This window comes from Cyanistes caeruleus, chromosome 3 (assembly GCF_971803275.1).
Source record: "Cyanistes caeruleus chromosome 3, bCyaCae1.hap1.1, whole genome shotgun sequence".
NCBI classification, from domain to species: Eukaryota; Metazoa; Chordata; class Aves; order Passeriformes; family Paridae; genus Cyanistes; species Cyanistes caeruleus.
Genome location: NC_141703.1, coordinates 24077257 through 24102361, shown reverse-complemented (window position 1 = coordinate 24102361; position 25105 = coordinate 24077257). Strand labels below are relative to the sequence as shown.

Genomic DNA, 25105 nt, shown 5'->3' with positions numbered 1-25105 from the left:
TAGACCACAAGTTCAATCTCATTTAGCAACAGACTCTCCCAAGTTTAAAATTTGATGTTAGTGCTCATTGCACAAATTAAATATTCAAGGATCATTTTTATCATCATATTTTTTCTGTGAAAGTGACAAAATATAACTGGTACAGTTACTTGTTGTATCAAGGTTAAAATATCTAGTACAGAAATTTTGTTTTTTTAAGAGCAGGGCATAGTAGTCCTGAAAAATTCCTTGAAAATGAACATCCAGATTTTTTTATTTATTTATTATTTTTAAATTATTATTTATTTGTTATGGCAATTTTGCAGACTGGAAATGCAGGAGTTAACTAGCTTGAATTTTGAATGAAGCCTAATAGGCCATGCGACTTAAAGTAAACAACGGTCTGAGTTACATCATTTTTGTTTTTATTAGCTGACCTTGCAAGCTAATAAATTCATCCTGTATTTTTCTGCTACTGCCAGTTTTCAGCATACAGGAAACTAATCTTGTACTATAACTACCTTCCTGTAGTCAGTTCTTAAATGGAGCCAAATGGATTGGTGGCGGAAGAACTCCCCAGCAGTTCCTGTGAAACAGTGCTGAGCACAGCAAGACCTGACAGAGGCTGCTTGCTATTATTGACTTTGACAATGTAATTATGTTCTCATTTACCTCCCTAGCACTTAAGAAAAAAAAAAAAAAATCCCCCCTTGTACAAAGACTGGAACGATTTTAATGTCAAATTAGTTGTGAGATAGGTATTTGTAACATACTAAATGTACAGCAATTCCTCTGATTTTTTTTGAGAGGGTAAAATGCACTTGCTGTGTCCATTATACAGCAAATGTCTTTCCTATGCATCTGGCTGCTGCAGCAACACTTTATTCCAGATGCAAAGGCTCATGCTCCCTAGTAAGTTAATAAAGGGTCTATATTCTCATTAGAGGCTTGCGTGTGCTCTTCAACATTAAAGACAGACTAGCATTAATGAAATATCCTATATTGTACTACAAATGAATCTAGGATCACTTTTTCAGAGGCTTAGCTCTTTCTTTCAGATTTAGAGATGTCCACAGGTATTTTGCATACTTAGGAATGGTTGCATCTTGCATGCACCAAGATCAGTTGCAAGGGCTGCTGAAGATTCCACAGTTGCCAGGCCAAACCCACGAGCAGATCCCCAGTGTGCTGTGGCACCCTGGACACAGGCAGGTGGAGGGCATGTGAGTGTACAATATTGATATCCTCAGTTTGCCCTGCCTGGGGGAAAACCTCCAAAAGGTCTCTGGTTCAGTCGAGTGAGTTAAAAATCTGAGCAATGTGAAAATTAATGTGGAAAAGCTTTGGTTGCTTTGATCTGTCATGAAGTGCTTTTACAATGTGTGTCCATCTCTCTGACTGCTCCATCCCTCCCCCATGAAAACAAACAAAAGGACCAGAACAAACCATATGAATGACATTTTGGAAAAAATGTGTTTGATTATATAGTTTCCCCCTCTAGTTCTTGATGATGCCTGACTCCTTCTTCATTTGCCCTCTCAGAAAAGGTTAAACACCAAGTATGGTTCACATATTGCTCTCCAGGGAAAAAGATCATGATAGCTTCCAAGCTGTGACTGTCATTTTAAAGCATTTATGGGAAATCACACAAGCTACTCCATTAAAATGGATACATTTCTCTGCAGCAACTTTTATTTGGGCTCCATACCAGCTGTAGCTGTGAATAGAGCTGGGTGGAGAGAAAGGGATAGAAAAGCAAAATTAATTTCTCTGTTCTTGCAGAGTCTTCTAATCTGTGATTTTTTATTTTTAATTTAAAAAAATATAACTAAAACTTGAACTTAACACTTGGAGTCCAGTATTCCATTTCAAATGAAAAGAAAATATATTTTATACACACATATCTTGGGTAAAGGTTTCTGGATGAGTTAGGTAAAATAGTTCATTTAAGAGAAATGAGCAATTTGGATAGAGGTCCTCTTGATTAGTGACTTAATGAAATTTGCTACTTTCTATAATGGGATATCCTCTTAAAAATTCTGCACAGGAACTGCTGCTGGTGTGGTTCTGGAAATGAGCTAGTTAATGATGGCCAGGAAGACAGCCTGTAGATAAAACTGAAACATACACTGTTAATTGAATTCAAATATGGAAATGCTTGCTGTTAAGTAATAACAGGTTTCTAGTATACATTGCTGGCTTAATCTTCACCCTTTAGCCTTCACCACTGAGGATCTCTAAGGTCCCAGAGCCAGTGTTTTGAATGCATGTCCTTTGCTTTGCAAGCAGGATAGCCTGAATCCACACTCAGACACTAATGGCATCATAACTCAATCCCCACAGGGCCCAGCTCTGTCCATGTCCATATCATGTCCATCCTGACTGTGACAAGGGCTCTGTAGAAGATTATATGTTATCCTGTAATTTAAGATACTGCAAAAAGTCTGACTGCAAAAGTAATGTTCTGGTCTTTCTCAAACTTTGAATAGACTTTGCAAAATTAATATTCTTTAAAAAGTCTAATATTTGGGTTGGTTGGGTATTTTTAAAACCTAAATATAAGCAGATAAAATACCCACAGGGAAAAGACCCTTTTCCAGAATAATACTGGATTCTGATCTGGGTTCTATAAAGCTGGGTCCAGGCTGCTGGCTCTCTAGGTTGTATCATTTAATAAAAGAGCCTGCAGCAGCTGTGAGACCTTAATGGCTGTTTAGGCAGCTGGTTAGACCAGCATGGAGTGGGGCAGTGTTCTTGGCCATCCACTGCACAGACACGTCCTCTGGGCTCAGCTTCTCATTTTGAAGATGAGCAGTCTCTAGGCAATGCTCCCTCTCTGTCTCTGCTCTCCTATCCAATGATCCTTTAACATGGCTCCCATTCTCCACCTCACTTTCCTTCTTCCACTCTTCCTCCCTGCCTCTCTCCCCAGCTCTGGCTCACATCTCCAGGTGCAGATCTTCCCTGGTCTGAGACTGCCTCTTGCTGCCCATCTGCCTCTCATTGGCCCCATGTTCCCCCACGCTCGTGGAAGGAACAGGAGCTCACTCTGTGGCAGGGGCTGCCTCTTGCAGCTGAAACACTTGTGGGTGGAAGTCTCACATGAGCTCAGAGGTAACATTGCCTTGTGAAAAAGTTTGATCCTGTGGAGGACCTGTGGTGAAAAACTCAAATGGACTGTTCAGCACATCCAAAGCTGCTCAGATCAGAATCCTTGTCAGCTCAGTGCAGTCCTCATAAAAATCAAGATTTCCTAGTATTTTCTTTTTGCCACTGAAAGTTTTCTTGGGGATAGAAAGAGCAGAACAACTCAACTCAAAACTGTTTCAAGCCTTCACTCTGAAGTGAATGGAAAAGACTAGAGATTGACAATAAAATGACTTTAAAAATATTTTCTAAGTAAGAAAAAGTATGTGCTTCCGTGATTTTGTTCTTGGAAACTATCAAATCCTCAGCAGAAATGTGCCCCAGTACTTTCATGGGACAAATGTATAATGTATATCTGAAAAATAAAAGTCATTTTACTCTATATCTGAATGACTCATTTAGTAATTAACTCTAAACATTATCTTGTAATGGGTATTTTGGCAACCTTAGACTTAATTAGTATTCAGTTTCTGTTCTAATATTTAAAGAACACTGTAGGGATGGGCATGTTTTGCACTGTTATGGATGGGTATGGTTTGCACGTGGCTACAGGAGCTGTATCATTGCACCCATCAGATTTATTGTACACATGTTCAAGATGTTGTCTATTTTCCCTGAACCTTTAAGACACATGTTTACTTGGTTTTTTTGTACAATTCTCTCTTCATAGCTTGCTGCACTTGCCCTCTATATTTTTCAAATCCTCCAATGTCTTGTTTAATCTGAATAGACAAGTACAGAATGCTGTGTTCTAAGTGGAACTCTACCAGGGAAATGTGTTTTTCTCATCCTTATCATTGTCTTAGACACAGAGAAAACCTGCTGCAAATGCTGTTCTAGGGGCTTATTTAACTTCTTAGAGACTGGAACAGAGAGGCACTCCCTTCCCTGTCTATCAAACCAGGTTCTGTCTCTTTGTTTCCCCTGAAACCACATCTGGGTGCTCAAGTTTCTAATCCTTTATTTTCAAAGAAATTATACTTCAATTATCTGCTTGTTTGAGTCAATTTTGTTAGTTCAAATAAACAGTTTGGCAGTTCTATAGGAAGATTTTTTCTAGGGTTTCTGAATTTCTTAAGCAAATCTGTGTCTGATTTGACTATAAACATGATCCAAGTCTTGATTATTCATTGAATAATTTACATGGACTCTGAAACTTACTAATATTTACACACCAGTATGATATTTATTGCTCCAAATAGCACCTAATTTATTCATAGCCATTGATAGCAAATAATTTAATTCCACTAACTTTCCCTATTTTATCCTGTTTACTTCATTCCACTTGAAAACTGTTTTAGCCCTTCAATGACCACTGAACACAGGGGACTTTATGGAAAACAGTCAAAAGGCTATGCATAACAGTGAGTAAAGAATAAATAAGAAGTTCTGAGACTCTGTATTAATGATTTCAGGTATTTAGCTAAATATTTTGGACTAAAACTTTTATTTTTTTAACTTTGTTTTGGCACCAGCTCAAAAAAAGCCTGAAATGCTTTCATTCCAATTTAGTTGCATTTTAGCTTTCTTTTGCTGAGTTGTACATGATTCAGCAAAATGCAGATAATCTGGCCTCTGTACTTTTCCAATTGACCCTAATTTGCAGGTACTGTGGCAGGACAGATTCGTGTTTCTTCCTCTGTGCAGCTGGAAACAAATCTTCCTTTGAAGGCTGAAAGCTGACTCTCTCACTTGCAGGCTCCTGAGACCTACTGTGAACTTAGCAGTCTGTGGTGGGGAACTGATCTGTCACAACACATGAGGATAAGCCCCATCTGTGCTCCCTGAAGCCATCAGTTTGGGAGCTGCTCTAAGCTAGTAGGGTTCTGCTTCCCTGCTCTGGGAGTTGTCCAAGGTATGGTACAAATAACTGCTGGGGGCAGGGAGAGGTACACATTTTTATGGTTCTCTCTCTGATTTGTGACTGCATTTAGCAAGTTAGCATTTCACATATGCTCTCTGATGGTGTCCTGCACTACCCTTATCTTCTGCTGCTTGGGAAGAGCACGGATTTTCTGTATCTCACAAAAGAAAGCTTAGAAATGTTGTTTGAGTATTTGAAGACTTGTCCCTTACCAAGTCAAGCTATTATTGTCAGAGATAAAATGTTGGTCATGTGAGTGATGAAACTTCCACTTAAGGATTATTTTCTCTCCTGATTTATGCTGCCTTCTTATTAGGTCAATTATTCTCTGTTGGTGCCTGCAAAGAAAGGTGACAGCAGTATTTTTTGAAGTTCAGTTCAGTTTCAGATGGGATCTGCAAAATCTACTTTAAGCTACCACCTGACTATTTGGTGCCCTGAAGGCAAAATTCCAATAACTCACAAAAATTGAGGAAATGCCATTGAAATATACGACAAGTGACAAAATCCTGGCTACAGGCCACATTGTAGCTTCAGACTGGGTGTCATGGTTAAAAAATGTTACCTGTGGGTTATGCAGAAGATTAGAAGGAAGAAAATGCACGTAAGCACCCAGGAATCATTATTAATGTTTAGCTGAACTGCACTTACTCTCCAAAACATCACAACACTTTCTAGAAACACAAGGATATTCCCTTCAGTGTGGAGCACTGATGAGAATGTATGATAAGGTGTTATGACTTTCTGGAATCACTGCAGTCATTGTGAATTATTCATGAAATTAAAATTCCAAACTAATTCACAGCACCAAACAGTTCTGGCAAGCGGCATATAATGCTGGAAACAAAATGTACACTACATTTTAATCCATAAAAACTCTCTTATCCCTTAAATCACTGGTCCCATACTGTTTTCCTCATCCTCAAGCTTGCTGGTACTTTAAGTCTTTAGAAGTGATTTTTTATTTTAGATCAGAAATTAGCAAACAAAAAGTCTTGGGGAAAAAAAATGTAGCCAATAGAGATACACAACTGTGTTTATATTTTTTTTTCTACTAATAAAGGGTGGATACAATGCTTTTCTTTATTTTTGTAGTGAAAAAAAATGTTAGTAGGCGCAATATAGGAGTAGGGCAATCACATAAACAGTCTGATCAGTGAAAAAGCTTATTTTTCAGGCAAGTACTTGTTTAGATTAAGTTTCAAAACTCTCAAGAATACTGGCATTTGTCTAAAATTGCAAATGAATTTGACTTTTGCATAGTCTGCATCCAAAAGGTGGATAATTTCTAGTGAAGGGAGGTCAGCTCTCAAGTTAAATCATTATAACTGATCTTTTGACTTTGCAGGGATTCCAGGCAGTTTGCTGTTTTGTGAATGTTTGCTCAAATAAGAAAACCCTGAAAGGTGAAAAACAGATCTGGGAAAATGTTACGAAAACTATTCAAATATTTACACAGCCCCACTCCCCTCAAGGATATATACACTGACATTTTCAGTCCCTTCTGGATAATAAACAACACATATTCTGGATCTGTTCTGCACCTGTCTTAGTCAAGGGTGTTATCAAGTGCTAGAAAAATTACTGGAGATGTATTATTGTAAAACTGGAGCTCTGCAGTAGGAGTTAGGTTCCTAACTAACTTGTGTTACTTCCTAACACTTAACATGTGAAAGTAAGGTATCCAGATGTGTGTTTCTATGATATTAGACCCAATTAGTCTTTATGGGAAAACTAACCACCATTAAAATAGCACTTACATTTACAAAGTTACCCCATTCCCTAGCCTCCTGACCTCCTCAGGAGCATTAACACACATTCTGAAATTACCTTTTTGCAGCTCAGTGTATCTTTCAGAAAGAGGTACTTCTCTGGATTAGTACTTGTTTACTCCACATCAGGACAATGGAAAAATGAAGAGTGGTACCTGATTTGATGACAATGTCCTTATCAAAACTCAGATCTCTAGGAAGAGCTTCAGAAGGCAAATACCAGATCTTGAACCTTCAAAATTTGCTCTTTCAAGGGTCTTTTTATAGCAAAATTCTCAGTTTTGTGTAGAGATGGGGGTGGGGTGGGGGAAAAGAAAAGCACAACATACTAACTGGTGAAAAAAAAAGAAACTCGGGACTCACAGATAATGTACAGCTGCCAACTACATCCCCTACTTCCCAGAATTTTTTTTTTTTTTTAATATAATGCATTAAAGAATTCCTATGCACGTTGACTTAGCGTATTTTGAAAGTCCCAGACCTCTGAGAATTCTTCATTCAGCCCTATCTGAGCCAGAGTCTGTAGGCTGTGGATGCTGGTATATTAAAGGAAATTTAGTTATGGAAGTATCCCTGGATTTAGGAACAGCTTGTGATGAGGGGAAAGAAAGACAAAATGAATATTAGAAAAGACCAGGAGCTCTAACAACATTCCTGTTATGAGGAAATGGAGACTTTTTTAGCAGATGCTGCCATCTGCAAAGCAGAGTGCTGTGATATGGACACAGGACTGTAGTCAGCATCCTGTGTGGAATGCCTAGATTCAAAAAGCTGCCCTCAGCTTTCTCAGAGTTGTTTATTCAATATGGGGAGCTAACAGGAGAGAATTTATCACAACAGTTGAAAACCACATCCCCAGCAGCTACAAAGATGCAGAAATATTGCATACAGGCAATGCATGCAAAACACACAACCCAGAATACACTTCTTGCAGCTCAGTTCCCATGGCTTCTTAGTCATCTCCTTTTGTTCCCTTCTTTATTACATTTATAACACAGCAGTTCTCACCTTTGTCTTCAACAGGAAGCCACTGGACAAGGCTACCTAGTCCCTCTTTTTCATATAGTGTGAATATGAAAATTCCAGTATCTCTAAAAACTGCTGCAAAGGAAACCTTTGAACATTTTTTATGTGTTATTTCACAGTAAAACTGCAAGGAAAACTACTTCTGTTAAGCATCCAGACTATTTTGGGGAGAGCTGAAAGCCTTGTTTGAATCTTTTTATGTCTTCTTGGCAACAAATATCTCCCTGCAGAAAGACAACTTACACATCTATGTACGCAGTTATTGCCTTGATGCTTCCTGACTATTTAATCTAACTAAAATCAACAGAATTTCCCAAGTGCTTAATCTATCCTGGGAAAATTAATATGGAAATTGCCACATCTGGTGTCTAAAGAAAGGAAAACTATAAAAGGACAAAAGAGAGATGTGTGAAATCTGCAGCTGTTGGTGTAACCTGGCTAACACGGACACAGCTCAGTGTGGCAGGAAAATCTCATTGCACCCTGGCTAGAAGTGTCTTCTGGGATGAGGTGTTTCCATGAAACATTCCATTCCATGAAAAGTACCTGTATTAATGGTTTTCATCTATATCTCTAAATGCATCTCAAACCTGCAATGCATGTATTCCTGAGGAACAGGAGTTAGGAGGGGTGCTTGTTTTCACATTGCCATTTTCCATTGCCATATCTCAGCCAGTGCAAGAGAAGCATTATCATGTAGAGAGCATCTAAAACATCAAGAACTGTAGGGGAGAGAAAGATGTATGGAAGGAAAGCAGCTGAAAGGCTTTTTTAGAAGATTAGGTGTCCATGTTTGCAGACACCTGTGAAAGCAGATTTGTGAAGAGGTACTTTTCCAGTAAACCTGGAAAAGGTGAAAAATGCTATGCTTCTCTGAAGGGAGAAGAAACTTATATAAACTGTTGGTTTGAAGTGCTTTTTTGTGCATGGGATAAAACCTACTGTATATTTTATTTTAACCTGCATGGCACAGACAGCACATCTTACAGAATTATCCCATGGGATGTTTATTTTAGTATCAGCCCCAAACATTGACCTTGTGGATAATGTGAGAAAGACATATTAAAGATAGAAGCTTCCAAGTGGTCTTTTGTCTTTCCCCTCATATTCCTCCTAAGTTTAAAACACTGAATACTGTTCTTATTTAATTGTTTAGGCAACTGCTGAAAAAGCGACACTTAACCTCTGCTTTTTGTTATAAAAAAAAAAAAAATACACTCTCAGAAGCCCTAAATGCTTTACCCAGGTCTTAACAATGATTATGGCAATGATGAGATTCAGAAGTTTTATTTTTCACTACAATTCAGGGGTTCAGAAATTATATTGGCAAAAATAATGGCAACCAGGAAGTTGGTTAATCTAAGTTTCTACCTCAGATTTTGCATAATTTTAGGTACCTACAGTACAGCTAAAGACAAGAAAAATCAAAACAGTGATTTTTGTGAGAACCAAATAGTATTACTGCTGTTTTTTTAGGAAAGGACTTGCATTTAAGAAGCTTTATCACAAAGCTTCATTGACACTATGATTAACAAGGAAATTAGATCAAATTAGGGAGCAAAGTGAAATGACTGGTTTGTTAGAGTTGTGCTGCCACAACTGGATTGAAATAAATAGATCAGTATGACATTTCTGTGCAGATGTAGACTAAGAAGAGATACCAGGCAAAATGGGCCAGGGAAGATGTAAGGTTGATAACTCGAGAGGATAAACATTATTTACCCTTCCCCAGTGACTTAAGGTCTCTCTAGTAAGGTAATGTCAGCTTCTTATATTGGTACTTATATTGGTAATCCTCTTACCCACACATTTGACTTGAATTTAAATATTCTTCTTCTAGGACTTAAAAAAAAAGTTATTTTTTTGAATTTATTTCAAACTTTCCTAGTATTTCTCTCCCAAAAGAGCATAAGATTTTACCTTTACAATATAATCCTTACAACCATACAATTTGTTTATTAGCACTGGAAAAATGTTCTTCACATAGAGCATGATCAATCACTGAATGAACCCAGGGAGGTGGTCACAGCAAGAAGCCTGAGAGAGTTCAAGAAAAGAGCCTTGGACAGCTTGGACCATGCTCTCAGGCACATGGTGTGAGTCCTGGGGCTGTCCTGTGCAGAGCCAGGAGCAGACTCAATGATTCCCATTGATCCATTCCTGCTCAATGCGTTCTATGATTTTGTGAAATAAATGTTAACCCTGATCCAGCTGAAACTACTCAATATATTCCTTTCTTTTCTTTCCTTTCAGGCCTTTACTTCCATTATAGATCAGTATAGGAAATGAACAGAACCTTCTTGGCACAAACACAATGTTATTCACCAGTTTGTACCAATTTAAATTGGCATGATGTGTGACATACCCTGGATAGGATTGGGCTGCTTAACCAAAATCAGGCATGGGCTGCCCTGATGGGTGATCTGCAGGTTCAGCTTCTGACATCAGTCAGACCATTCCCTGGAAACTGAGCCATGCCTCAGAAAGCTGTTTTTATTCTAGAGCCTTTTCAGGTGTTTACTGTTTAGTAAGCTGTTAAAATATTTCATTAAATACTTCTCTTTCCTTCTACTCCTCATTTGTTTGTGCCAAAATATCACAGCTGGAGAAGGTTGTTTCTCTCTTTTTTTTTTTTTTTAATCATGATTTTGAAAGGTAATGCAGCTCTGAGAAGGAATAGTCAACATATCCCCCTTGCCATAGGCTTAGATGTTCTGCATTGACTGCTATTTTGACATTCTTGGATGGAAATCCATCGCTTAATACTCAAATATGAGGCACATACTGGTTCTCTGGCATGCCTTTGCCTGTGACCATCTGTTGGGGTGGCATTATGCCCACTCAAAAAACTCCCTGCCAGTTTCAAGAGGGCATAGGTACTAACCAAATATAGATTTAGAAAGACAGCTAGTAAAATGCTAGGGATGTCATTTTAGCTGCAAGACTACTTCTCTTGTTGTTAGGCAATCCCAGACTGGGTCCATACTTTTCAGAAGAATGCTTGCAGGCACACTGTAAGCTCACCTCCAACTTGCCTGTTTATGCACATATATAAAAAGGTAAACAAATGTTGTTAACTGAAAATGTCTACATATTCAGTTTTCTCTGAGAGACTGGCTTGAGCTTGGGAAAAACTTTTAAAACCAGCCATTTCAAACAAAAAAATTACTGTCTTTTTATACAGAAGTAGCTGTTTCCCATACCCATCTCCATTTTAAATATAATGCATTGACATTAGACAGCTACTGTAAAAAAGGAACTGGGATTTTTTTTTTCACTTGAATAGCAATTAAGGATCACTTGAAAGATACCTGTGGCTGGGTTGCTCAGAAAAGTAATATTCTTTGGATGACTTTAGAACATAAAAATATTCATGACAGGTGAAACTTGATTCAGGTTGTGTATGAGTGCAATTACAGTTTCAACTTGGCAAAGCTGATATCAAAATGTAGGGTGTCACTTTAGGACAAATTCAGAAGTTAAAATATGCGAGACTTGTAGAACAAAAAATTTTTTCATGATCTACATCTATTTGCTGCTTGGAAGAGGAAAAAACTTACTGATATTGCTAATAAAGAAAACTTTGGTTATGCAGGTGATGAATAGGTAACAGTATTAATAAATACACTCCATAAAATAGCATTATATATTTATATAATATATATAATATTGTATATATAAAATATATATTACATACATAAGAGTATTATAAATATATCTCCATCTGTAAATAGCAGTTTACAACTGTAGGAAGACAAAATTCCTATCCATCTGAATTTTAAATAATTTGAACCACATGAGAAAATAACATGAACAAGCCGAAGAGAAGTTTGGAAGGAGGCTAAGAAAGAGAAAAAGTGGGAAATGGAGAAAAAAAATAAAAGCAGGTTGGCCACAGGATAGAATTATATGACCTCAAAGACAGAAGCAAGAAACCTGAATCTGATGTAGAAAGAAGGAAGGTTTTAAAAAAGTGGGGAAAGCAAGCTTTGCATCAGTATTGAAAATAGGTGAATAGGCTCCTCTGTGACTCTCAACAACAGGCCATAAATTGGAAGGTGAGGTGCAGGAATCTGGGACAAAATGATTGCAGAAGTGAAAAAGTTGTGAAAGAGAACTGGAATCCCTTTTTTTTCCATTGAAGAGAACATATGTTTTATAAAGCTTATAGAAAGCTGAAGGTAGAATAGGAGATAGAATTTCACAGAGGGCAAAACTAGTCAAAGTGCTAGACATATCCATACCTGATGGATCTGAAGGTTTGCCTAACCAGAAAGTTCCCAAGAAAGTGGAAAAGTTTGCTTTTGTAAATCCAGATGTTCACCAAAAAGATGGATTTGAGATTTCCAGTCAGCTACTGAAAAGTAAAATATGAAGATTATCTGAGGATTCCTCTAAACATCAACCAGTGCTGGGTTTTTGAGCTCTTGTTAGGAAACATTTACATATGTGTCAGTATTTCACAATACTGTGCTCTGTGGTCATCATGCCTGCTCTTACATGAAGCTTGTAAAAACTAACAAGACACGATCTTTATCTGCTCTTTTAATTGGCCCATGTGTCTCCTTTAACATGCTCCTTTTTCCTCTTGGACATTTTGGAATTCTTTCTCAAGTGCTAATTACCATGCTTGATACCATGCCTCTGAAAGGCTGGAGCAGCACATTATCTGTGTATTTACTCAGAGGAAGGCCAATGGGACAATTCAGGCACTTGCCATTAAGAGAATAATTACCTGTCCATCACAGTAGCCTGTACATCCACAGGCTCCTGTTATGGGACTTTGCTGTGCTGAGAGCCATATGAACATACAACAAAGAGATGGCCTTGAAGCACAGCAGTAACCATCTAATGGCCTCTTAAGAAAATAATGTGTGTTCCAGCACTCCATCAGCTGCACACAGGATCACAGAATGGCAAAGGAAGGAACCTCTAGTGCCACCCAGCCCAGTGCCCCCTGCTAGAGCGGGCCCACCTAGAGCAGCTTGCACAGGATGTGTGCGTGTGAGTTCTTGCATATCTCCAGAGAGGGAGACTCCACACCTCTCTGGGCAGCCTGTTACAGTGCTCTGCTATCCTCACAGTAATGTTTTCCTCAGCTTCAGATGGAACTTCCTGTCTTTCAGTTTGTGCCTGTTGCCCTTGTCCTGTCAGTGGGCACCACTGAAAACAGTCTGGCCACATCCTCTTTACACCTTTCCTTAAGATATTTGAATGCAATGACAGACAAGATCCCCTCTCAGTGGTCTCCTTCATTGCTGAAGTGGGCTCTGAGTTTCTGTTTTGCTTTCCATAACAAGACTGAAACCTGTATTTGTTCTTTGGGATGTAGCTTCCCTCTTCCTTCTGATTTGCTACAACCTGTGAACCTCTCATGTCTCTGAGTCAAGAGTACATGCATAGCCAATTCCAACACCTCTGACCATCTCCTGAGTGCAGCAGGGTATGGGGAAGGATTTGCTACCTTACATGGAGAAGATCATCTGGCTGTGGAGAAGGATGATAGATAGAAGCCCCACAAAAGCCCCCTGTTGTCCTTGAGTCCAATAATAAAGGTAATAAAGAATTTTGGCAAAGCAGCAGGTGCAACTGCTTATTGCTGTACTTAAACTGTACAGTCTTCACAGAGGGAAGTATTCAGCACCAATGAAAAAATTCAATAACAACAAATGCTTCCTTTGAAAAGAACAAGAAGATATGTCTAGAATGTATAAGTGGTGATTAATTTTTCTTGATTGCTGAGAGGCAAGCATGGAACTCATCTATGAGAACAGGTAACATTAATCCAATATTATTTCTTGTTAACATCTATTTGTCTTGACCTATCACGCTCTCATAAACCTATATTGAAATAAGTGTCTCTTTTAATTTCCATTGGACATGTTTGAAAAAAGGGTTTATCAACAGAGGGTATCAGTAGCCTCATCTGAGGAGGAAAAAAAAAAAAAAGTGAAGACTTGTATCAAAGTTAGACTGTGTAGCTTTTTCCTTTGATGGTGTTTGAAAATGTTTACAAAAAGATATGCAGCTTTTGGAAAAATTATTTCTCTGCAAGGACTATAGAGTCAATGTGAATCCAGTGAGATCTGCCTTAGAATGATTATAAATACAAAATGATTTTTAAAAAAATATTTATGCATATCAATACCATTATACATTTAGCATAGCTCTGCACAAATATATTTATGATTTGCTTAAATATATATTTTATTTAAATGTGTTTCCAATTTATAATTTCAAGTAAAATAGTTTTATATTTTCTCAAATCTTTAAAGAGAGAACACCCTTAAAGTGTGTTTCTCTCTGTTTTTGAAAGATGAAGCCCTTTTCAGAAAAAAAGGCAAGAAAAATAAGAATCATTTTTGTCTCTAATTTATACCTCTGTGCCTTCTAAAAGCTGAGTAAATTCAATTCCCATTTGCAGCTTACAAATATTTATGTCTAAAGTACAGTATTAACTACAACTCTAGAAACATGCTCTGACAAAGTCAGAAAACAATAATTCAGTTCATTACGATATTCCATCTATAGTATTTAATAGTGTTACAGAAGGCAGTTGAGTTTTTCATGTCATGTGAAAAGGCCATAACCTTCAGCAATCTTGGTCCATCAAAGGCTGGGAAAAAGAGGACATATAGTTCTCTCTAAATGAGCACTCATGTTACACAACCACTCCCTTAATGTTTAGAAACAAAGAAGAGCAGAACAAGAAAAATCACTGCAAAGCAAGTACAGTGGTAAAGCCCAGAAGTGTTTCACATGGGTATTTGTGGTGGGGTCAGCACAGTGGTGGGCTATGCTTCAGACCCTGGGAACATGAAGAAGGATATATATGTTCCAAAAGTCATTGTAGACTTTAAGAGCATTTGGACTCCTGCAAAAATGTTGTCCTGTAAAAATGTTCTTTACTAGAAAGTGGCTGCCAAGCACGATCACTGAGCACTTAATCACCCTTATATTAAAGCTGAGACACATGAACTGAAACAATTATTATAGGGAATAATTACAGATCAATTTAAAAGCATTAGAACTGGCAAAAAAGATCAAAGCAAAGTATTCCCTGCAAGAAATCCATGCAATGTTGTTCAGAGCAGGCAGAAGCAAAGGTTTGCAGTGAAGATTGTATTCCTGGAAGTAAAAGTGCTTAAGAAGAGTCAAGGTGCAGATGATAAAGCACAAAGAGTCAGAAAACAAGGACAAATACCTTCTTGCAATAATTTTGAGGGCAGGTGCATAAATACAATCAAGAGGAAGTGATTCCATTTTGAAAAAACCTGAAATTTTGCCAAATAAAAAAACAGCAAATCCTAAGCAAACCTTGTACTCTTGATCTAAATAAGAAGAAGACAGCTAATTACCAGAAAGCCATACGCAGAATATCACAAAGATCATCAGCTCAGAGATTTGTCTCAAAGGAAAAAGTATCTGAGGATTCCCTACCTTGTGAGGAAAGTGGCTACAAAAGCTGGTGACGTGAGGATATCAGAAGACAAGGAATATCTGGTCAAGCTGGCTGCCCCTCATGCTAAAACCAATAGTTCTAGGTCATGTACAAACAGTACAAGTTTTCAAAGACAGAGTAACTGGCAGTCTGTTAAGATAATTCCTCTCTCAGTTGACCCACAAACGTGGGCATAGCTCCTGTGTACTCTCATTTCATAGATATGATAACAAGAGGACAATGGGAAGATACCAAAGTTCACAATTTGTTTGTTGTTACTCTCCAGAACACTGTGCAAGTGTCTGTACAGATCCCATTTCCCTCCCAGCCTCTGAGAAGGCAAAGGGACTTGAGCAGCCGGCATGTGCAGGTTCAGGGGACAGATTCCTGGCAATGGGCAGGTTGGGGAGGGGAACATTTTCAGAAGACCAGAGGAGACCGGGGATTTTGAAGTGCCATTTACCTGAATATCCCCCAAGAGGGGGAGAACATTGTCTTATTTGATACTTGTGAGTTGTTTTCCCTGCTCTATCAGGTTGTATTAACTGGCTGTATCAGCTGGTAATCAATGCATGATTTCCATTTGATTTTCAAAAATAATAAGATGGTTTAACAGTGGATGCTCACTGCTGGCTTTCAGGGTAGAGAACAGTATGAAACATGGCATCTGATAACCCTGAGTCATGATATATCACTGGCTCTGGAAATAAAGACCAGTATATTGTGCTTGCATGTGTTATGCCAGTACCATAATGACTGGTATCATTAAAACAGTAAAAATGTAATCAATGTATATATATCAAAACAAATTATTTCAGGGAAACAATAACTGCAGTGGCACATATCATGCTCAATACCTAAATCAATACTATTGAGCTGAGCTAACAATAAATCAAATCTGCATAATCAATTCTTCTACTAGAAATGAAACCATTAACATTCAAATATGAAAGTAGATACTATTTATACAATTCCTTTTGACAATTTCTCTGTATTTGACTCTAGAATGTTCACTATCTGGTATTCAAACATATTGTTCCTTTATTTATGCTTAAGTGGTATGTGAAGCAAAGTACTGTGGATGAGGCTGAACCCATAACATTTCTTGCACAGCTGATGTTGCTGCTGGGTATATTTGGGTTTAGAAATGATTACTAATATCTCAGTATGTTTGGGGCTTCTGAGGTCAGAAGACACCATGGTGGGTAGGCAAAAATAACTGAAGAATTAACTCCAGACTGAATACACACAATCAGGAACATTTTTGGGGGCTGAGTTTTCCCTGAAGCATAATTTGTCATTTCTACTTCATACTTTCCTGCTTAAAAGGATAGAAAGATGCAGCATAGACAGAACAGATACAGGAAGGGCCCTAATGTGGCACAGAGGTGCCCTCTCACCACAGAGCTCAAGGGCCAGGCACAAATCAGCAAGCCAATATCTATGGGGAGATTAGAGAGGGAAGAGTATGAAGGAAGGTGGGGTCAAAATCAGATGGACAATAAACCAATAATAACAAGAGTAAACAAACTCTTGCACTTGCTGCACAGCCTTTTACTTTGTGGGAAGTCTGTCTTGGTCTGATTGTACTGCTCATGGGAGCAATTAACTGCTCCAGAAAATCTGAAATGTTTTTGGCAGGGACACACAGAGAAAACTGATCATCTGGTATGACCTCCAGATCTCAGGATGACTGCTGCATGAAACATCCCATGTCAGTCTTCCAGTGTTCACAACAGCCTGTTTAGAGCTGTTACCTTGTACTGTGAGAGGAGACAAAAGAGGAGGGACATATTTGAGGAGGAATTACTCTGTGTGTAGTCACAGTATCTCTGAAATATGAGAGAGTGTCATAGAACTTTTTCATGTATCTCTTTCCTGGAATTCCTTCTTCCTACGAAATCACTTATGTCTAATGAAATGTACATGCATGAATCTAAAAGCTGCAGTCAGATCCTGTGCAACTGTTTTAAATCAAAGCCTTTCTTTGGTAACCAAACTCCTTTTTCCCTAATCTTTGTTTCCAAAACCACTGCACTGCACAGTTTCTTTAAAGTGATGGGTCTCTTTCAGCCAACTAAAAATTTGGTTTATAGTCTAGCAGCCATTCTTCTATTTCTGTGATTAATAGAAGTGCGAGTTTTCTTAATTTTCTTTCAGACACAGGTTTGGGGTTTTTTTTCTTCTTTTATTTTATTTTTTTTCCCTTGCCATGGACTGTTAAGGGAGCTTTTTTACCATTAAATTCAAGCTTTTATAAGCTATTTGGCTACAAAGGTAGCAGGACTCACTGAAGCATTCAATAAACTACTGGTAGAAACAGACACACTTCTAAAACTGAAGCAGTAGCTTCTACAAGTAAAAATAAAAAATAGAAGGAGTTTAATTGAAAAACTACTATTGAAAACATTTATAGAGGCACTAAAACTTTAGCTAATGGAAAATAAAAAAACTGATAATATATTGTTTTCTTTGCAACAAATCAAGCTAAGGGGTGTCCTCATTTCTTCACTTTTAGAAGAAATAAAGCAATAAAATGAAAAGATAACCTGGAGAAAAGAAAGGGACGCTTAGTGTATTTTATCTTTTATAAAAGTTGATACAAATTCAATGCAAGTAAAATTTCAGGGGGCTGTATGAAGCCTAGCCTAGAGCGACCTACAGCAGGCAGCTCTGGATAGCAGGAGGAGCTGCACACTGGTGCCTTGAATTTATACGCTGCAGCAGCTCTGACGCATACGGTAGGTAGGTGGTCTGAGTGTGACTCCTGCAGCTTTTCTGGATGCCATCCATATCTGCACTGCTGTTTGCTCCCAACTGCATTTGACCTAGCACACTTTGTGCTTTTCAATCTTGGCTGTAGAAAAGAGCAGAGAAAAGTAGATGCATATATTAATAGGGGGTTGTAACACAATAAAAGCCAAGTGGCAGATGTCAGGAAAAGTCCATTACCATCACTCTTGTCTATTGCTAAAGGACAGTTCTACCTCTGCTAAAAGTGCATTTCTACCTGAGCAGGAAACAAGGCTGGAAAAGCCTAATACTGAGAAACAAAATTAACTCTCTGAAGAACAGAACCATGTACATGCAGACACTCATGTGGATTCTCTCACCTCCTTTCCCCCACATCCCCCACCTGACTGCGTGTTGCTTTGGCCTCTCTCCAGCTGCAGCAGAAGGGAGAAGAAACAAAGGACTCCCAAGTGGGTCTGGATTGCCTGGTAAGTCCATACCTGCTGAAATTACTTGGACAAATTCTCCTGAATTTCAAGTGCTCCTTGAGCTCTAAGGCTTCAGACAGATGCAGGAAATGCCAAGAAGGTAGGGGGATTGATGCTGCTGTTGCCAAGCATCAGCTTCTCCTCTGTAAACATCCCTGTCACAGCTGAGCTAGCCTGTTCTTTGTCGGACAGCTGTCTGTGAGGAATGCTCTTGCTCAGAAGCCATCCATCTTGGATAACCAAAGAGTTTAAGCAAAAAAAAATGACGTAGGAAGAAAGAAAAATTTAAATAGAAATCCTCAAAATATTTCTGTTTCCATGTAAGTAACTTTTGGTAACAAAATAAAATAGGAGAGAAGGTATGGAAAATACATACAATGATGAATTACAAAAGAATGCATTAACGCAAATGTTTCTGGAGAGAGAATAAATTCCTTTGAGCAAATGGCAGAAAAAAAGCTACATCATTTAGCCATATCTGTCTACTTGCATTCTTGAGTTACAAATGCTTCCACCTGCCTGAAACTGAAGAGCCCTTCTTCCCTCCTCATTTAGTATTATAGTCATTAATGATACTTGAGGTATAGTTCAGCTCTTTACTGAATGAAGTAAATTTACAGAATAAGAGCAGGTGAAGCAGTGTGTGAGCATAGGCCTTGTGAGCATTCTTAACTGTTAACTCACCCTCTGGCCCTGGTTTGGACCACTCCAGAAAACTGTCTCAAGGCAATAGTCACAGTGTGCTTCCAAGGCTTCTCAAAATAAAGCTTTATGGAGCAGTCAGTCCTTCAACACCACCCCAGAAGTCTCTAGCAGCTAAAGGCTCTCCTATCACACCCTAAGTCAGCTACCAGCTCCAGCCACCCTGACAGGCTGCAGCAGAGCCCTCATGAAACCTTGGAATTAATAGGCACATTTAGAATAACATTTATGCCTTAGGGTCCCAGAGACACCAGTCAAGAGCCAGAATGGGTGCTGGGCCAGTTCCTGTGCCGTGTGGAGGAAGCCAGTCTGATATACAGAGAGAGAGCCTTACACAGCAAAGGCACGAGTCAGCCCATGCCATTTGATTTTAGTGCTGTGGATCTCTCCATTTGGCACCACTGACACAGACACAGAAAACAACTACCATTTCCTTCTTTCCATCCTGAAGTCCTTTGTTGACTCTTGTGCATCCACAAGGCTTGAAGGGGTGATTTATCTGACTCTTGTCAGCTGAGGGGACAAGCCACCTGCAGGCTGAATTAAGTGAAACTACCACTGCAGCCAAGCAGCACATCCCTAACTATTGAGAGTGGTTGAGTATTTGCTTTGGTCAGTTCTGTTCTCTCCAGGTGAATCCCTTAGGCTCTGCTGGAATGCTGAAGAGCTGTCTCAGTTCAGCTCCAAGGGCACAAATTGTTCAGCCATTTGTAGGATACTGAGATTTTTCACCTCCATCACTACTCAAAACAGATATTGGGAGTGATGATTCTGAAAAGTCATGCCTGCTTGCTGGTGAGTGTATCTGCCGTTCTTTTAAACATACCAACCTCCTACATAACATCCTCCTCCAACTCAAATTGCAGAAAGTACTGGAAAATTTCTATTTGCGAGGTTTCTGCTAGCTCAGAAAGAAGAATATACAAAAAAATAAGCTCTTTCCAGGAAAGATTTCACCAATTTTCTGGTCTTTTCTTGTTTTTGTGGGTTTTTGTTTGTTTTGTTGGGTTTTTTTAAATTTTGATGTCACAGAATGGATAGCATGACCTAGGATATTAATTTGTCCTTTTGCATAGCTGATTGTATGGTTAATTCCTGCATAATGCACCATGAAAATGAGGAATTCATCTCTCACATTAGTGTTACCCTGCTGCACTAGCAGATGTCCAGTTACAGCTGTGTATCCCCTCTGCATTCCCTCTTCAAAAACATCCCAAGTCTTTCTGTTGCTGTTACACTTCTTTCTAAACAGTGCAGCATCGAGAAACACATGTCAGTAGAAGCTTTGACAAAAGATATCACTGTAGTCAGCTGTGAAGGTTGTTACTGTGAGACAAGTTAGTGACAGCTCTCTAGCAAGTGTGCCTTCAGGTTTACTGGTGCCAAAAGTGCTGGAAAGTGAGAAAACTGGTTAAATGCACTCATATTCCCTCTGTGCCAGGCTTTACATTCTGTCTTACTTTAATAATCAACAATTTCCTGAAATACTTGAAATATCACTCATTTGGAGGATTTCAAAATGACTGTAAATTTGTGGCCAAATTGATGTTTCCGAAAGAACAGAAATAGCTAAAACAAACAAACAAACAAACAAACCAAAACCAAAAAACAATTGAAAAAGGAATGCTATCCATTTATTATATTGGCATAAATATAAAACCCCATCTATAGCTAGGTCTGAACACTCTATTTCTTGTACAAAAAAAAGGCTAAAGCAAAGAGGTGTGGAATTGTGCAGTTTAAATATCCATGCATGCACATATTCTGATACCTGTTCTGCTCCTGTACTTCAGAGTAATTTAATACATTAAGGATAGAGGCAAGAATTTGTCCTGTGCTGTGTCGATCCTTTGTCTACTTGTGTTTGAAGCCTCACATAAAAGGTTCAACATTGCATTTAGCACCCACAGACCCCAATGAATTGTTGTCTGTCCACATGAGGTCTGAGTCTGGAAATCACAATCAATTTTTATTAGACTCTTGACAGTGCATTTCAGTGATCCTGTTGGTTACCGTGAGCACTAGCACATACGGTAGAAACATTCCGAACCACATGTTCTCTATTTACTGTATAGCACAAAATATGCAGTCCAGAATTGTACAATATAGATAATTTAAGCCACATGTAGCTCAGTGAATGTAAAGCTTGAAGTATTTGATCTCAAAACCCAATTAGAGTGGTTTGTTTTCTTTGATCTGAGTGGAATGTTGTAGTAAACACATTATAAAACAAACTTCCAAAAGTTATTGGCATAATAAACACTAATAATCCGGATATTTTTTCTTGAGTTCCAAAAAAGAAACTGTGTGTAAGGATTGCAACAGGTTATTGAGGGTGTGACTTCTAAAATGAGCATAGTTTTCACAGAAACCCTTGAAGAGGGAAACTGATGCAGAGAGTAAGATGTGAACATTCACAGCACCAACACCTTTGGAGCTGAGTCTGCTCCCCATGGAATTCCTCTGTGACTGGTGGGATATCCAGTCTGCAGTTTTACTTATTAATATACTTCACAGGAAACTGCATTCTGAGCCTATACTGATGCAGAGCAATAAGGAGCTTGACTCTGATGATATTTAAAAGAGAGAAACAGAGGCAGGCAGATGACTTAGACTGACCCAAGAATCTACATCACTCAGAAGTCTGCTTCTGGGGCTTGGTCCATAAGACTGCCTCTCCCTAAAAGCTCCTTTTGGTTCTCAAAGAACGAGTTTGAGTTGCCAAAGTACCTCAAAGGAACCACTGAGGAAGGGTCATGCTCAGCTCCTTCTGTATCCAGGAATCTTTCAGGGCTGCTCCTGGCAATGTAGTATCCCTAGCATGTTGGTTTGATGGTTTTTTTTTGTTTTGTTGGTGGTTTCTTTTTCTGTTTTGGGTTTTTTTTGTTTGTTTGTTTGGGTTTTTTTATTTGCTTGTTTGGGTATTTTTTTTTTCATTTTCTTTTATCTAGGAATACTTCCCTCAAAAAAAACCCCAAAAAACCTAATGTACATTATTGTAGATGAAGCTGCCTGAGAAGCACAGATATAACAGAGATGCAGACCTGCTTAAAGTAGTGTCATAAAAATGATTACTGTTAAATGCAACAGCCTCCACAATTTTGGGGGGCTGTCTTATGCAGAGAAGGATTTACAAATCCATGTGGTAGCTAGCACTCTGTTTTGGTTTTTTTTATACATGATTCATATACTACTTATGTAGCCATGATAACTATATTATAAAAATGGTTTTGTGTATATGCTTGGCACTTACAAATTGTAATGGAGAAAAGATGATTAATTGCACAGCAGAACTCTTTGACAATTTGCTGAACCTGTGCATCACTGACATAAATCTCTTTCCCAAGTGCCTTGACTATCATTAACTTGAAAAATCAGCAAAGCAAAAACCTTTATGAGTGGATTCATGGAAATAGAGAGACATATTTTGTAGCTATGGTATGCAGCAGACATGTGGGAACAGGAGAATACCTGCAGCAAGATAATGTCTTGCATATTTTATAGTAATCCTTCATTTCTTATGGCTGTTATTTATCTGGACCCTTGCATTATATTTAGTGGGTCTTGTTTTGCTGGGCTATGGTGGTCTGATACATGGATTTTTTTTTTTCCTTGCATTTGCAAGTATCCTCAAATGAAGCAGAGGAATTAAATTCTTTCTGTGTCCTCAGAGTCCTGTGGTCTCACTGCTGCTCCCCAGGAATTCAGCATCCACAAGCTGCATTCACTTAGCTACACTTCCATCCAAATAGCAAATGCTAATTGCATTTGTTTCCAGCCTTTTCCTCACTTGAGATCCTCTGTTACACAAGAGGTTGGGAACCCTCAGCCCAAGCCTTAAAATATACATTCAATAGACTTGAGGGGTTCTTGTTCTATATTTTAAATCTCTGAGTGCTGGAGCAGAAGCTGTTCTCTGAAAAATGGCCAATTTGATAAAGGTTGCCTTAGTATTGAAAATCTGATTTTACATTTGGATAGATTTGTCTGGGCCAAACCTCTCTGAAATGAAAAGGATATTTGACACTGATAATCTGTGCATAAAACAGACCAATCTGAGTGAATTAAATTGTATTAATAGTTCAGATGAAAACATCTAGCAGTAATTGCAGCATGTACACCATTCATAGGGACTCATAATAGGGTTCATTCATAGCAATTTTTCATGTTTTTTATGTTCATGGACAAGGACACCTGGATTCACCAGAATCATACGAATCTTGGTTAACTTCTGTTTTCACATACTCTCCTGAGCTACCTTACTTGAGAACAGGAAATATTTTTTTGCTAAAAATCAAATTGTTTGCTGGGATGTTGAACAGAAATTAAAGTATGTTCAAGCCGTTCAAGTATTTCAAGAAAATACTTTTTTTTTTTTGAAAAGGTCTAAAATTAACTTTTATCTGATCTGCTTGAGTTGAAAAGTCAAAATTAGCAGCCAAATCTTTTGGTACTCATCCATTGATTTTTAAACTTTGATACAGCTCCATTAATGATCTTCTATAACACCATAGCCCTTTCTTCCAATCAGACCAATTTCTTGAGCAAAGATTGCTCAATTCTTCAGCTGCTTTTGGAAGGCAAACAATTGCACAAAGATCTGTGCAAGTCCACTAAAATATCTACTTATGTAGGTAGAAAAACTAAAAGCTAACATGTTTTTCCTTTTGCATATAAATCCCCTCAGTTTTTAAGACCACTTTCTTCCAGGGTGGAAGGAGACTGTCATCTCCAACAGCAAGCATGTGTAACAAGTACAGGACATCAATTTGCTGTTGCCAAGGCTTTAGAATTTCATTGTTTTCAGACAGCATCCTTCCATCATGTACATAGTTTATTAAAACCAGAACAACTTCTCTGTCTGGGTATTAGAGAGTTTACTCTCTTCTTACATACACTGAAACCTGAGATTTACATATTTTTGTATTTGTTGGCGTATCATAAGCTGAAACCTGGTAAAGGGGCTATGTATAACTTTTAAAATGTATAAATTTTAAAATGCAGAACATTAAGTAATTAGGGGTGTCTGATGGAAAAGATATAATTACTTCAATTAATTTTGTTTTATAATAAAAGGGAAAATAATTTTTTTTTTTTTTTTTTTTTTTTGTGAGGCATATTTCCTGCCACTATGAATTAAGTTTAAAAAATCAAGCATAGAGGAAAAGTATTATGAAAATGGACATGTTTCCATTATTTCCATTGAAATAATCTGTAAAACCAAAAAGTTCAGCTGATTGTGGCAGTCTATCTTCAGAGGTGGTCATGCACCACAGTTTTCTTAGTTTAGATGTTACTTGAGTTTTTTGTAAAGATTCAGGTAACAATCTTGTACTCTTTTTTTTTTTCCCCATCTGATCACAATCTACAAACAAACATGTACTTCAATATTCATCCAGTTCCTCTTGTGAATCGCTGGTTTGTAATGGGTAACAGTCTGATTTTGTACTGAGAGGGGCCCTTTGAGTGGATGTGCAGACTTGTAAACATCGAAAACCTCCCATGAGAACCAGCCTCCTAAACTTAGTACTAGCCAGCACCTATAATTTCCAAAGCACAGTATGAACTTCGCCTCCATCTGAGGCTGGTCTGCTTAGAGCTCTAGAATCCCACAGCAGCCCACAACATGTTAGTAAGTTGTAGTCACAAACTCAGTATTTACTGTGTAGGATGAAACATGGAGACCTGTCAGACGAGTGCTGCTGTAAAAGGGCCATTACTAAAGGTTAGGTACAGTCTCATGTGCTTCTTCAAAGTCATAGCTGAGACACTTTGGAGCCTGGAAGATGTTTGTTTTCCTTCCCACCCATTTTCTTACACTACACACTAGGACCTCTTTCCATTTTGTGATGCATAAATAATGATTTAATGATTATCTCACCATTGTGTTATCAGACTCATCATAAAATAGATTCAGCAACCTGTCAGTGCTGGTTTACTAAAGCTAGAATAC

General features: G+C 38.2%; 1 long non-coding RNA gene across 2 annotated transcripts; it reads left to right on the top strand.

The window, feature by feature from the left end:
* The first annotated feature begins 1143 nt into the window (after positions 1–1143).
* LOC111922730 (uncharacterized) lies at positions 1144–10006 on the top strand. Of its 2 annotated transcripts, none has more exons than XR_002860678.2 (3): positions 1144–1260; positions 4825–4981; positions 9776–10006. It is a non-coding gene; the product is annotated as an uncharacterized LOC111922730 (long non-coding RNA). The 2 variants fall into 2 exon arrangements; XR_002860677.2 differs by having other exon boundaries at positions 1144–1277.
* The last annotated feature ends 15099 nt before the right edge of the window (positions 10007–25105 follow it).